The sequence below is a fragment of the Nicotiana attenuata genome, chromosome 12, assembly GCF_001879085.1.
Source record: "Nicotiana attenuata strain UT chromosome 12, NIATTr2, whole genome shotgun sequence".
NCBI classification, from domain to species: Eukaryota; Viridiplantae; Streptophyta; class Magnoliopsida; order Solanales; family Solanaceae; genus Nicotiana; species Nicotiana attenuata.
Genome location: NC_032000.1, coordinates 40,755,335 through 40,770,247, shown reverse-complemented (window position 1 = coordinate 40,770,247; position 14,913 = coordinate 40,755,335).

Genomic DNA, 14,913 nt, shown 5'->3' with positions numbered 1-14,913 from the left:
CACTAGAATTATTTCAATAGTTATCTGTGGCCACCCTTGGTTTTTCATATTCATTTAACTATAACTCACTTAAGTTAATGAAGTAGGAAAATTAAAGTAATACTAATAGTTACAGTAAGCTAAAGGAAACAAATACTTACGAACTACTAAATCCAATCTTATTGCATTATCAGTTCTTCTTAGCAAAAAAAAAAGTAATATGGACCAGTTCAATGACTTTATCTTGGAGCATGTCAGTCCGAATTAACTCGACCTTAGCGTTCACTTGCAAATACACTAACTTCAGTGGCTCGATTATTGCCTCAACAATCTATATTCCAGATTTACTCTATTCCTACTGTTTCCATATTTTACAATCATACTTTTAACACGATATACCAGGACAACATGATATTCATATAAGCATAAACACTACTGTCACGACCCAAAATCCACTAAGGGTCGTGATGGCGCCGGACACTACTGTCAGGCAAGCCAACCAAAATACTTAATTACATTCTTGTTTTAAAAATTTCGAGAACTATGATTTTCCTTCGATTTTACTAGTAAAAGGTAATCATCTCAATTAAATATAAATGTTAAGAAGTTAATACAAGATACCCCATAGTCATCCCAGAACCCGGTGTCACAAGTGCATGAGTGTTTACTAATGAATGAAATAAAATACAGTAACTGTCCGGAATACAAATTGGACAGGAATGAAAATACAGCACAATACTCTGAAGGAGACTATACTGGCTGCGGGTCGCCTCGAGAAATGCGGCTCACCTATTCTCCGTATCATCCATGCTGCTACGCCTAGTAGGGCGCTAGGAATACATGTACCTATGCAACAAAATGCACAGCAAGTGTAGCATGAGTACGAAAACAACGTGTACTCAGTAAGTATCCCGCCTAATCTCGAAGAAGTAGAGACGAGAGGTCGACTTCGACACTTACTAGTGGTCCAATAATGATAGATCGATAATGTAACAAATTGGGGATTTATATAAGCATGATTGTAATGCAATAAAGGGAAGCAAGTAAGCAATTCTTTCTTTTATATGAAAATTTCCAATTTCCTTTGTCATCATTTATACACTTCTCAAGACGGGAAAAAGCAATATCAACTTCAGTAAATTACAAGGCAAGCAATACAAGCATGCGCAAATCATGCCGAGGACGTACGACCCGATCCAACAATATTTAAACTGTGCAATGCCAGAGGGTCGAATGGCGCGAACCATAGATGCATCTATTACCCCGCTCGCGAATTATACATGCGACGCGGTCAAATTTAAATAAACACTCCAAACAGTCAATCAAGAAACCATCAGGGAATCAATCATCCAATAAAGGAAAACTCTCTTTTTAAAAGTCAAGAAACGAATGTCTAGTTTTTATAAATTCTTTTATACATTTCAATATGTTTAGGAATTTCAATTTGACAACAAGATTTCATATATTACAAGTAAGACATGCTTTTGGGTCCTAGAATGCCCGGACTTAAGCATACTAGTAGCTATGTACGGACTCTCGTCACCTCGTGCGTACGTAGCTCCCACAATTAGGAGCACATAACCTATTAACTCACCTATGGGGACAATTCCCTCTTACAAGGTTAGAAAGGAGACTCACCTCGCTCCGAAGTTCCATAACCGGCCTTTCACGCCTTTCCGAAGACTCAATTCGATGCACAATGCTCCAAAACTAGCCAATAATTACGCAAATCCATTAATATACGATCAACTACTCATATTAATCCAATTTATAATAATTCCTAACCCCGATCGAAAAGTTGACAAAATTGTCCTCGGGCCCACGTGCCCGGATTCCGAAATTTTTCGAAGATAAAGTTTACCCATGGCCTCACGAACTCAGATATATTATTTACTCTTAATTTCATGTCCAAAATCGTGGTAAAAATCCAAAATATAAATTTCTAGGTCTTCCACCAAAAACCCACCATTTTTCACTAATTTTCATGCTCAAATACATATACAATCATGTATTTAACTCAAAACTAACATAAACCACTTACCTCATGCTTGGTGGTAAAAATGGCACCTCAAAGTTGCTCCAAAAATCGGCTCCAATGGAAGAAATGGGGTTGAAATGAACTCAACCCCCGATTTAAAAGAACCTCACTGGCTCCTGCATTTCCGCACCTGCATCTCCGCACCTGCGGAAATGCATCGCAGGTGCGGTCCTCTTCAAGCTGGGCGAAATCCGCTTCTGCGATCCCTCGAGTGCACCTGCGCCTTCGCACCTACGCGTGCCCTTCCGCTCCTGCGACCCAGCTGTCCCTCACGTGTTCCGTATCTGCGGAGCTTGCCACGCACCTGCGGGCTCGCAGAAGCGAAAATAGCCTCGCATCTGCGATTCCTCCTAGCTTTGCCCAAACTCGCTTCTGCGTACACAAAGCCGCACTTGTGGCTCCGCTCTAAAACCTCGCAGGTGCGGTTACACCAGATACCAGCTGCTGCAATCCTTCATTAAATTTCCAAATTTGATCCGTTAACCATCCGAAATCCATTCGAGGCCCCCGGGACCCCAACCAATCATGCCAACCAGTCCCAAAACACATTACAAACTCGCTCGAGGCCTCAAATCATATTAAACAACGCTAAAATCACGAATCACACCCCAAATGAAACTTGATGAACTTGAGAAATTCAAACTTCAACATTCGATGCCGAAACCTATGGGATCACATCCGATTGACCTCAAATTTTGCACACAAGTCATATTCGACATTACGGACCTACTCCAACTTCTGGAATCGGAATCCGACCCCGATATCAAAAAGTCCACTTCCGGTCAAACTCCTCAAAAACCTTCAAATTTCTATCTTTAGTCAAATGACTCCAAAATGATCCACGGACCTCCGAATTCACTTCCGATCGCGCTCCCAACACCAGAATCACTATACGGAGCTATTCCAGACTCGGAATCCCAATCTGACATTGATAACACTGAAATGCATTTCAACCCAAACTTACAAAATTCTTCCAAAATGCTAACTTCCACAATAGGTGCTGAAACGTTCCCGGGTCTTCCAAAACATGATCCGGACATACGCACAAGTCCGAAATCTTCATACGAACTTGCCGGAACCTTCGAATCTCGATTCCGAGGTCGTTTACTCAAGAATCCAATCTTAGTCAATTTTTTCAACTTAAAGCTTCCGAAATGAGAATTCTCTTTCCAAATCAACTCCGAACTTCCCGAAATTCAATTCCGACCATGCGTGCAAGTCATTATACTTGAAGTGAAGCTGCTCATGGACTCAAATCGCTGAACGACGCGCTAGAGCTCAAAACGACCGGTCGGATCGTTACATTCTCTCCCACTTAAACATACATTCGTCCTCGAACGTGATAAGAACTACGTTGGAGTTGTCTGAAATCACAGTTAAACACCTTGTGCACCTACCCGTGATACCACAACTCAGTTGAGCACATTAACTCGATCAAATCTGAAGATATTCTCTTTTATTCAAACAATTAAGCTTGGAACCCAATTCCAACATCCGGAATTCTCCGTCAGGCCTGCTTCCAATATATGAACGCCGTAGCAATCACTACACGAGGTACCAGAACATGACTGCATACCTTTGCCGAATTCTCACCATGCACCACATCATTTACAGGACCATAATAACATCCTCTGATCATAATAATCAACATTCCCCGAATCTGATGCTCACACACGCAACTCATGATATATATATATATATATATATATATATATATAAGTCTTATTCAACCTCTCGCAACACCGCCAATTTTTATTATATGATGCCATTTTTCAAAAACAAGAAAATAAACAAGAAAAATAGACCAAGGTAAGAAAAATTCATTACACAAATATTCACAAGTTTGGACCAAAGCACTTACGCTTATTTCTCATACAACCTAAATTACGCCAAATTGTTCCCCGGCAACGGCGCAAATTTTGATGACGTCCAAATCCACTACTAAAAAGTAAATGGACACGGTCGCATGCAATATAATTTACCCAACTATGAGTCGGGGTCGAATCCCACAGAGAACAATATGTAGGCGATTAGGAATGTAAGAGAATTATCACTTATCGCGCAATGCCAAACACTTAGAATTGGTTTTGAGAAAATATGTATACCTAATTGCGGAAATGTAAACTAACCTATAAAGCAAGTAAATGATCAATGGGTACAAGCATGGATGCATTGGGAATTACACTCAAGTAATGATCCAATGTATTTCATGATTTTACAAATATGAGCGAGTTTATGTTAATTAGCCACGGATAATAATTCTATATTAGCACTAAATAGACTTCCTAATTGAATTATCCCTAAAAAAATTAGGAGATTAAGCACATCTGGATATGGCTACAAGTAGTTCAATCCTATCCCTAGGTAAAATCTATAAAATGGGGGTTAACGCCTCAAGTTCTTGTTAATTAATCTTTCCCAACCCCAAATTATCTTTTCCAAAATTAATTCTGAGTAAATGGGCGAGTCCTAGGGTTAGCTAATCCCTTTGAAAACATTAAAGAACAAGAATAATTAAAGAAATAACAACTCACTTCATAAATAAATGAAAATCATTCAATACATAAGCACAACAAGGTATTTAATCCACACTTTAATTATGAATATCTCCATATACAAGATTCAAGTGTTGGAAATAAATACTACACACTTAAATATTCAATACAAAGCAAGGAAATGAAGAAATAAACATAAATGGGTAAGAAATCCTTAACCACAAGCTTGAAATCTTCAAAACCCAAGTGTCTGTGCAAACCCTAGCTTCCAACCTTGTTCTCTCTACTGTTTGGAACTGAAAATAAGCCAAAAGATCTCTCAAAATATCTGCTAGGACGAGTATAAAAATGGTTTGGGGTTGAAAACATGTGAAATACCTGAATTGCCCAGGTCTGATGCCCGTTGACCGCACCTACGGAAGAATCCTCGCAGGTGCGGCTCCGCAGATGCGGAGATCCCAACGCAGAAGCGAACTGCCAACTAAAACTCTGTCACCGCAGATACGGTTCACCAGGCGCAGATGTGCAACCGCAAAAGCGGTAATCTAACAGCAGATGCGATTTCTTGCAAGCTCAGACAACTTCGCAGAAGCGGGCCTTTTCACGCAGAAGCGGGGTCGCTTCTGCGACCATCCTTCCGCAGATGCGGAATCACAGGGGAGTTTTTTCATGGTTTTCACCCTTTTTTGCTCAATTCCACTCCAATTGAATTCAAATCACTTCATGGCATCATTTACCTGAAAATCTAACAATACACACCATAAAAGACCTCATATTATAGTTAAAGGACATAAAAGCTAAAGAAAAGAGACTAGAATGAGTGATAAAATCACCACTCATCAACACCCCCAACTTAAAGCTTTTGCTTGTCCTCAAGCAAATCAAAACCAACACTTCAATGAGGATTTACCATTCAAAAAACAAGTGGTGTTGCTATTATTTACAAATCACATTCTCCAATTAAGCACCATACTTATGGATTTGGTTGGTACTAATAATTAGGCTCAAGTATGTGCATCTTTCCCGAATGACTCCCTCATTTAAAAACAACTTCAAGAATGTGCAAGGGAGTTTCAAACAAGAATAAGCCTCAAGAAGTGACTCAAAAGCACTAGTCTACTACATATGCTCCATTTACTTATTTTCGAATACAACAATGTTACCAATCCATCCTAATTCATGTGCCCTCACAAGAAAGAAAGTCCCAAAATCACTATATTTACAATACAACATAAGGGACAAATGGACAAAGACGCTCACTCTCAACAAAGAATTTCAAGTGTTACAAAATATCATACCATAAGCTTGCCCTTATTTTAATTCGCCGCCCATTCAAGAACATTCGGTTGGAGATCCCATAAGGACTTTTTAAGCTTGTAATGTAGGTTTAGGAAAGGGTAGGATAAACATTTGGGATGCAAGTGGCTACACCCTCCTTGAACACTACTCACATTTGTCTTTTTTTTGCATTTTGCTTCTTTTTAAACCAAACCAAATAGCCTTTATTGGCATCTAGTTACCAACATAAAACCACCTTGAAGTTCCTATCTAATTTTCTCAAGGCTCCATATTTATATACACACATTTTTTTTTATAACTACTTCCATTTGGAGCTTGAGTAATTATACCTCAATGTACAACTTTACCAATTTCCACTTTGACTCCAACACTCCCAACTTAGGCTTTTAGCCTCATTCTCAATATTCAAGGAGGGACGAGTTCAAAAGATGGAATTATTTCACAAAAGGGTAAAAGTTTGTAATGAGGTGGCCAAAGAAAAGGTTAAAGGCTCAAATGGGGTAAGCTAGTGATAATATTTATGCAATGGTAGGCTTGAAAAGCAAAAGAGGTTTTTCAAAGATCACAAAAAATGCCTAAGGTCATCCCTCCAACCAAACATAACTTAAAATTAGCATTGAAACCAACCGGGCAAGTTCTAGATGATACAAGTAAACACAAGAATTATTTCTAACAAAAAAACTAACACACATGGCACATGAACTAGTCAAGACGGATCAATTTCACTTTTTTTTATAAGAGAATTTAGAGCAATATCATGCCAACTAGTGTGCAAAGAGTCACTAAAAGAGCCAAACTTTATCACAAAAACTATTCCTTCCCATGCATTTAATTTTCCAATTTAAAACCAAAATTCAGAGGGGTATTCTTAATTCACATTTCACATGCAAGAGACTAATTCTATTAGTAACAAATAATCCAAAAGTCTCCTCCTAGCAAAACAATACTAATTCCCTTAAGAAAGTTGTCACGCCATCTATCATAGGAAAAAGTCACCCGGTTCACTTCAAAAAAGTTCCTTGGGAAAGAACTGTAGCATGAAGAAAACCCAAGGAAATACTACTAAGGAAAAAAAAACTAAAAGAACAAAACTACTAAAAAGGATACTAAAATAAAAACGACTACTACTAATAACAACAAGCTACTAAAGAAAATAAATAACGAAAGAAAGCTAAAAATAGACTAATCACAAAAAGCTCAGCAAGAGCACCTGATACACAAAATAGCCCGGCAAGGGCACACAATATCCATAACAACACAATAAGCCTGGCAAGGGCACACATAATCATAGTATGAATACACTATACTCCTACATCCACCCCCAACTAAAAACATTGCAGTGTCCCCATTGCACAATATCAAAAGTAAAGAAAAGTAGTTTGAGGATCTCCCTGAGGTCTGCATCAGACTAGCAGACTGTGGGAAGAAGGCTGATCACTGCTGTGCTGAACTCGTAGCCTCATCATCATCAATCTCATCATCATCATCACCATCACCAGCATCTGACATGAAGGAACACTCCTCGCTATCATCTTTATCCCCCACTGGTATCTTCCTACCCGGCTGCCCCCATTTGAAGATGGCTTTTATGCCTCTCCACATCTTGATCATGAATTTGCCTTTCTTCTTGTTCTTCTCCTTCTCCTTCTGGAAGTCTAACTGGAGATCTGCATGCGCCTTGGCCAAGTTGCCGTAGGCTGTCTCGAGTCTGCTGCTGATGCTGCCATCTTCTCCTGAGACTCTTGTTGACTCTTCTGCGCATCTAAGTAACTCCTCATCTCTTCCCTAGAGAAGTATGCGGGCCCAGGCTGGGAGGATGAGGGCCCACTCGGAAGCTGTGACACTAACTCCCGGATGGATGCAAGCTCAGAGTTTAGCACCCCAAATGGTCCCTCAGGTGCAGCTGCCTGTGATGAAGACTCTGGACCGGCAGCCGTAGTGGTGACCTTCCTTTTCTTGCTCTTGACTGCACTACCCTCTCCTGTCACTCTCAATGGATGAAATGGTTTATCAGCTGGTAACCATCGATCGGTGCTACTCACCTCAACCTCTGCCCTTATGCATAACTGTGTGATCAACGAAGGGAACATCAACCCTGCATCATTGTCCAGCAAATACTCCCTCAGCTCCCGTAGGATATAGTACCCGCCATTCACAGGAATGTTGTCCAGGAGGCATGCAATGATCAATGCCTTGGTGTAGGAGACATTTCCACAAGGAGACACCCTGTGGCAGAGGATGTACAGCCACATCTTTGCTTCAGCTGTGAAGTCAATGGACTTCAAACCCTTTCTCCTGTTTCCCCATTTTGCTCTCAGGCTTGGAGGGTAGAGTTTTGAGACAAGCCATTCCCCGTTGTCACACTGGTCTTTCTCTCACACCGGCTCAACTGAATAGTTAGGAATCCTAAGGGTGTCATTTATTTGCTCCATCCCAAACCGCACTGGTTTTCCTCTAATGATGAGTTGTGGGTTGGAAAAGTCTGTGCGCTTATGATTCACATAAAATTCGCGAACCCACTCCTCATTGGCTTTGCATGGAGTGGGAATGAAGCATGACCATCCGGAGGCATGGAGACGGGCATAGAAATCTGGAAGCCGCTCGGCCAATTTCTCCTTGGCGATCCGTTTTTCAAGAATTATCTTTTTGGTGGCGAGGTTGTCATAATATCTCCGTTGACAGTCAGCCGTCATGAAGCGTGAGTTATCAAATGGTTCCTCAACCTCCTCCTTAATTTGTGGAGCATTTTCAATCATGTTCGGGTCCATTTTAGATCAAAGTACCTTCACAAAATCAAAACAGAGTCAGTCGGGCAATAGAATCATGTTAAGCAATTTAAAACACTGCAATTAGGGCAAAGAATCAACTTGAACGGGCCCAGGAAGGGCCAGATGCAAAGCTACTGGAAATTGGCATTCTGTCCAGTTTTTGCACCTGCGGAAATACCCTCGCAGGTGCGGTCTCGCATTTGCGGGTTTTTTTGCCGCATCTGCGGTTTTCTCAAGTTTTCCAGAAATTGCACCTGCGGAAGAATCGACGCAGGTGCGAGACCGCATCTGCGGTAGAATTTCCGCATCTGCGGTGCTTGTGCAAAGTTTCAAACACCCAGATTTTTTTACATTTTTCAGTTCTTAAACCCAATTTTGGCACCTAATTTATACTCAAGACTTCTAAATTAGTGCACTACATGAAACTCTGATTCTATTGAGACCGATTTTGTGGTACTTAGCAAGAAATTTTCTTTTAAACACTTCGTCGAACACCTTGCAAGCAGTGATAACCTATGCTCTTGGAATTAAAATTGGTACTCAAACTTCCCATCATTTGATTCAGCAATAGCAGCACACATACATGAACTCTCAACTAATTTCCTCACCCTAATCTCACATAAATCAAAGGGGAATGGGGAATTAGGGGGACACGGCCTAAGAAAAGAAGAAGAGAACAGAGAAGACAAAGGGAGAGGGGAGTAGATGAGAACCACGAGAAAATACCTGTGTTTTGTGTGAGTGCAGTAGAATTCACGAGCAATGGAGGTTTTGGAGTATGTTAGAGATGGGGGAGTTTAGGGTTGGGAGAATAGAGCAGAAAATACCTGAGAAAATGATATATCTATTTTATTTTAACACCTGCTCGATTTTCGCATCTACGGTGATATACCACTTCTGCGACGTCGCTTGTGCGGCTACGCATACGCATCTGCGCAAAGGGGCGCTTCTGCGGTACGAACCACGCTTCTACGTGAGTGCATCTACGAGAAAAGTTCCGCAGATGCGGTTACACCAGATAACTAGTGCCCAGAATTGCAGCTACTGTTTTGTGCCATTCCAACGTCCCAAACTCCTTAATTCAACTCCAAAAAATCTAAAACTTGGCAGATTAGTAAAAAATAATATACTAAGCTATTCTAAAAAAGAAAATTTCAAAAAATGACTAAATTTTTTGAAAAACGATGGGTTGCCTCCCACCAAGCGCCGCATTTAACGTCGTGGCACGACGCAAAACAACTTTACCACTTTTCTCGCCACTTGGACGATATGAATTGGGCACCCAACTTGGAATCAAGCTTGTGACCAGGAGCGATGGGGGGTGGTAAGTTAATGATCAAGCCAAGACTTAGTTTCTTCATTTTGCACTTCTTGGCTTTCATGTGAGGAATGTCATTTTGCCTTCTTGTTCCCTCAAATTGTAGGATGTATGGTATGAGTTTTTCCTCCTTGCACTTCTTCATTAATTCGTGTAGTTCAACTTCCATATCACCACACAATTCCAATGTTGAAAAATGCTTGGAATGTGACTTCAAACCTCCAACTTGCAATTTTTCCCGGATTTTGACATCCTCTTTTTCCCCCGGACTAGATTCAATTTCAACAACATTTTCAATCACCCCGGTTGACTCTAATTCCATATTTTTCTTGGCATCACAAACACTCATAGGGTCGGTTGGCGGATGTTCAAATCTTGATTCCTAAAAGTAGAGCTCACTTTCTTCCTCGAAATCCGACTCTTCTTGACTTTCTTCCACACTCTCAGGTTGGTGGGCATAGTGAGCCTCAACCAATATTTTCATTTGAGCTTCCAAAGTGCGGATATGTTCATCATTGTGCGTCAAGCTTTGTTTCAATTCCTCAAGTGCAAAGTTGTGCTTTTCGTCATTTTCAAGAATGGTCTCCAACATGAGCATCATCTTCTCATTTTGAGCATTTTAGAGATCTTCTTGGTTTTGATCAAGCGCCAAGGAAGGATTTTCGGCTCCCACATCTAAGGAAAATTCTTGGATATCATTAACTTCCGAGGCTTTTTGGACCTCTAAAGCTTCAAGCATTTCTCCCATTTGTGTGTGCAACCTTTCAAGTGCCAAGTCATTTTGGAGACTATTCTCCAAAAGCTCCTCCAAGGCACTTTGTTCTTTGTTTCCTCCTTCAATTAGGCATTCCAACATGAGCTTGAACTCTCCATATTGACCATGCTCAACTTCTTCCACTTCCATAGCCCTATCAATTTCATCACAAAAAATAGAATCCTCATAGCGGGGGCTTGGGGTAGGGAAGGACAAATAAGCACAATACTCCCAATGACTATTTTAGCAACCACACTTATTGCAAATACTCCACTCATGGGTTTGAGATTGTGCGCACAATCCACCCCCAAGAGAATTTAAACAATTTTGCCACAAGTGTGGTCCTCCATAATAAGGACAAGGGTCATCAAAGTATGAACAACTACCATCCGACCAATTTTCATTATATGATGCCATTTTTCAAAAATAAGAAAATAAACAAGAAACAAACAAGAAAAATAGACCAAGGTAAGAAAAATTAATTACACAAATATTCACAAGTTTGGACCAAAGCACTTACGCTTATTTCTCATACAACCTAAATTACGCCAAATTGTTCCCCGGCAACGGCGCCAATTTTGATGACGTCCAAATCCACTACTAAAAAGTAAATGGACACGGTCGCATGCAATATAATTTACCCAACTATGAGTCGGGGTCGAATCCCACAGAGAATAATATGTAGACGATTAGGAATGTAAGAGAATTATCACTTACCGCGCAATGCCAAACACTTAGAATTGGTTTTGAGAAAATATGTATACCTAATTGCGGAAATGTAAACTAGCCTAGAAAGCAAGTAAAATGATCAATGGCTACAAGTATGGATGCATTGGGAACTACACTCAAGTAATGATCCAATGTATTTCATGATTTTACAAATATGAGCGAGTTTATGTTAATTAGCCACGGATAATAATTCTATATTAGCTTCTTCCAAAGACTAACTAGACTTCCTAATTGAATTATCCCTAAAACAATTGGGAGATTAAGCACACCCGGATATGCTACAAGTAGTTCAATCCTATCCCTAGGTAGAATCTATAAAATGAGGGTTAACGCCTCAAGTTCTTGTTAATTAATCTTTCCCAACCCCAAATTATCTTTTCCAAAATTAATTCCGAGTAATGGGCGAGTCCTAGGGTTAGCTAATCCCTTTGAAAATATTAAAGAACAAGAACAATTAAAGAAACAACAACTCACTTCATAAATAAATGAAAATCATTCAATACATAAGCACAACAAGGTATTTAATCCACACTTTAATTATGAATATTTTCATAAACAAGATTCAAGTGTTGGAAATAAATACTACACACTTAAATATTTAATACAAAGCAAGGAAATAAAGAAATAAACATAAATGGGTAAGAAATCCTTAACCACAAGCTTGAAATCTTCAAAACCCAAGTTTGTGTGCAAACCCTAGCTTCCAACCTTGTTCTCTCTACTGTTTGGAACTGAAAATAAGCCAAAAGATCTCTCAAAATATCTACTAGGACGAGTATAAAAATGATTTGGGGTTGAAAACATGTGAAATGCCTGAATTGCCCAGGTCTGATGCCCGTTGACCGCACCTGCGGAAGAATCTTCGCAGGTGCGGCTCCGCAGATGCGGAGATCCCAACGCATAAGTGAACTGCCAACTAAAACTCTGTCATCGCAGATGCAATTCCCCATGCGCAGATGCGCAACCGCAGAAGCGGTAATCTAACCGCAGATGCGATTTCTTGCAAGCTCAGACAACTTCGCAGAAGCGGGCCTTTTCACGCAGAAGCGGGGTCGCTTCTGCGACCATCCTTCCGCAGATGCGGAATCACAGGGGAGTTTTTGCATGGTTTTCACTCTTTTTTGCTCAATTCCACTCCAATTTAATTCAAATCACTTCATGGCATCATTTACCTGAAAATCTAACAATACACACCATAAACGACCTCATATTATAGTTAAAGGACATAAAAGCTCAAGAAAAGAGACTAGAATGAGTGGTAAAATCACCAATCATCAGGGACCTGGGAAAAGTTGGTCAGTTGTTCTACGAGAACGCGAGCCTAGGCTCACGAACGCGAAGGCCAGGGGGGACAGGCCATCACAAATGCATATAGCATCTCGCGAACGCGTACAACATCTCGCGAACGCGAAGGTCAGTAGGCCGTAATGCTTCGCGAACGAGATGGACACCTGACACCCAGTCTTTAAAACTTCTAAAAATGGGGAATCATCCTCTTTTTTACCATTTTCAAGTTTGAACTCGTTCTAGAGGCGATTTTGAAGAGGGTTTTCATCCCAACTTCACAGGTTAGTAGATTTTAACTTGTTCCTTACATTTTCATAAATACCCATTGATCTTAACCTTTAATCTATGATTTTCCATGGTCGAAATTAGGGACTTAGGTAGAAATTTGAGATTTTGAGAAATTGAGGTCGGATTTTAAAACAAATCACATAAGCGGGCTTGGGGGGTGAATGGATAATTGGATTTTGGTGCGAATCTCGGGTTTTGACCAAGCGGGCATGGGGTTGACTTTTGTTGACTTTTTTCAAAAATATTAATGATTGAATCTTTTTCACTCGTGGGTAGTTTCTAAAGCTTATTTTGAATTATTTAAAATATATTTGGTTAGATGTGATTGGTTTGGAGGCTAATTCTAGGGCGAAATCCGTGATTGAGCATTGATTTGGTTGCGAAGTGAGATAAGTATCGTGGTTAACCTTGACTTGAGGGATTAGAACTTGTTGGTCTATTTGCTATGTGTTTTACGTGGAGGGACAACTTATATGTGAGGTGACGAGTATCTATGCGTTGTCATTGGGTTAAAGCATGCGGGTGGAAATTGTTTCTTTGTATTATATTGTTTCGTTTATTATGATTCCATGCTTAGGTTAGATTATTACTTCTTTGATTGTTCATTTCGTATTTATTGCTTATTCCAAAGTTGTTGAATATTCTTTTGGAAGTTGAAGTTTGATATCACGGCACCATATTTGAAGTTAAATTATTCTCCGCATTGGTTATTATTCGAATTCATCTTATTATTATTATTATATGGTGAGGAAGCGAGTAAAAGCACGAAGGGCGATGCCGTGCCATTTCATTCATATTATCATTATTAAATGGCGAGGAACAGAGCAAGAGCATGAAGGGTGATGTCATGCCATTTCATTCATATTATCATTATTATATGGTGAGTGAATAGAGTAAAAGTACGACGGGTGATGTCGTGCCATTATATTCATCATAGTATTATTGCATGGTGAGGACGAGAGTAAAAGCACAAAGGGTGATGCCGTGCCATTTTCATATCATTGATTTGACTGATTTTCGGTTTTGGTGATTTACTTGGTTATTTTGTGATTTCATACTTGCCGTATTTATTATATCTTCCCATTTTCGCATGTTCCCTCCCAATTAGTACGTTATCATTCTTTGTTATTGTTGCTGCTTTATTTACACTTGTACAAGTTTATTTACGTAGCTATTTTGTCATAGTCTCGTCACTACCTTGTCGAGGTTAGGCTCGACACTTACGAAGTATATTGGGTCAGTTGTACTCATACTACACTTCTGCACTTGTTGTGTAGATACCGGTATTGGTCCAAGCGGTGCATGAGGTGCATCAGCTCGGATCATTTCTGTAACAACCCGACTGGTCGTTTTGCTTTATAGAACCCCGTTCCCCTAAATAAGACTTCCCGCTCTTGCCTTAACTAATTTAGGACCTGCGAGGATGGTTGGCTCGGGATTTGGAGGAGTTTGAGTTGAAATAAGCACACTTGATTCTTTAAGATTTTCTTAAAAGGCTAAGTTTGACTTTGGTCAACATTTTTAGTAAATGGACCCAGACTCGTGTTTTGACGGTCCCGAGGATCCGTAGAAAAATATGGGACCTGGGCGAATGCCCGGAATCGAATTCCGAGGTCCCTAGCCCGAGTAATGAATTTTTGTTGAAAATTGTTAAACTGGAAATTCTAAGAATTTAATGAAATCGAATAATGCTTGATCATGTTGGTATCGGGACCGTATGTTGGTTCCGGAGCCCGGTACAGGTCCAATATAACATTTAAGACTTCCTCACAAAATTTGGTGTCAATCCGAGTAGTTTAAGTACGTTTCGGCACGTTAGAAGTGAATTAAAGAACTTGAAGTCCATAAGTTTGATTCAATAGGTTTTAGGGGGTGATTCTTAGATTTAGCGTTGTTTTGGGCATTCCGAGGGTTCGAGCGAGTCCGTTTTATGATTTCAAACTTGTCGGTATATAGAT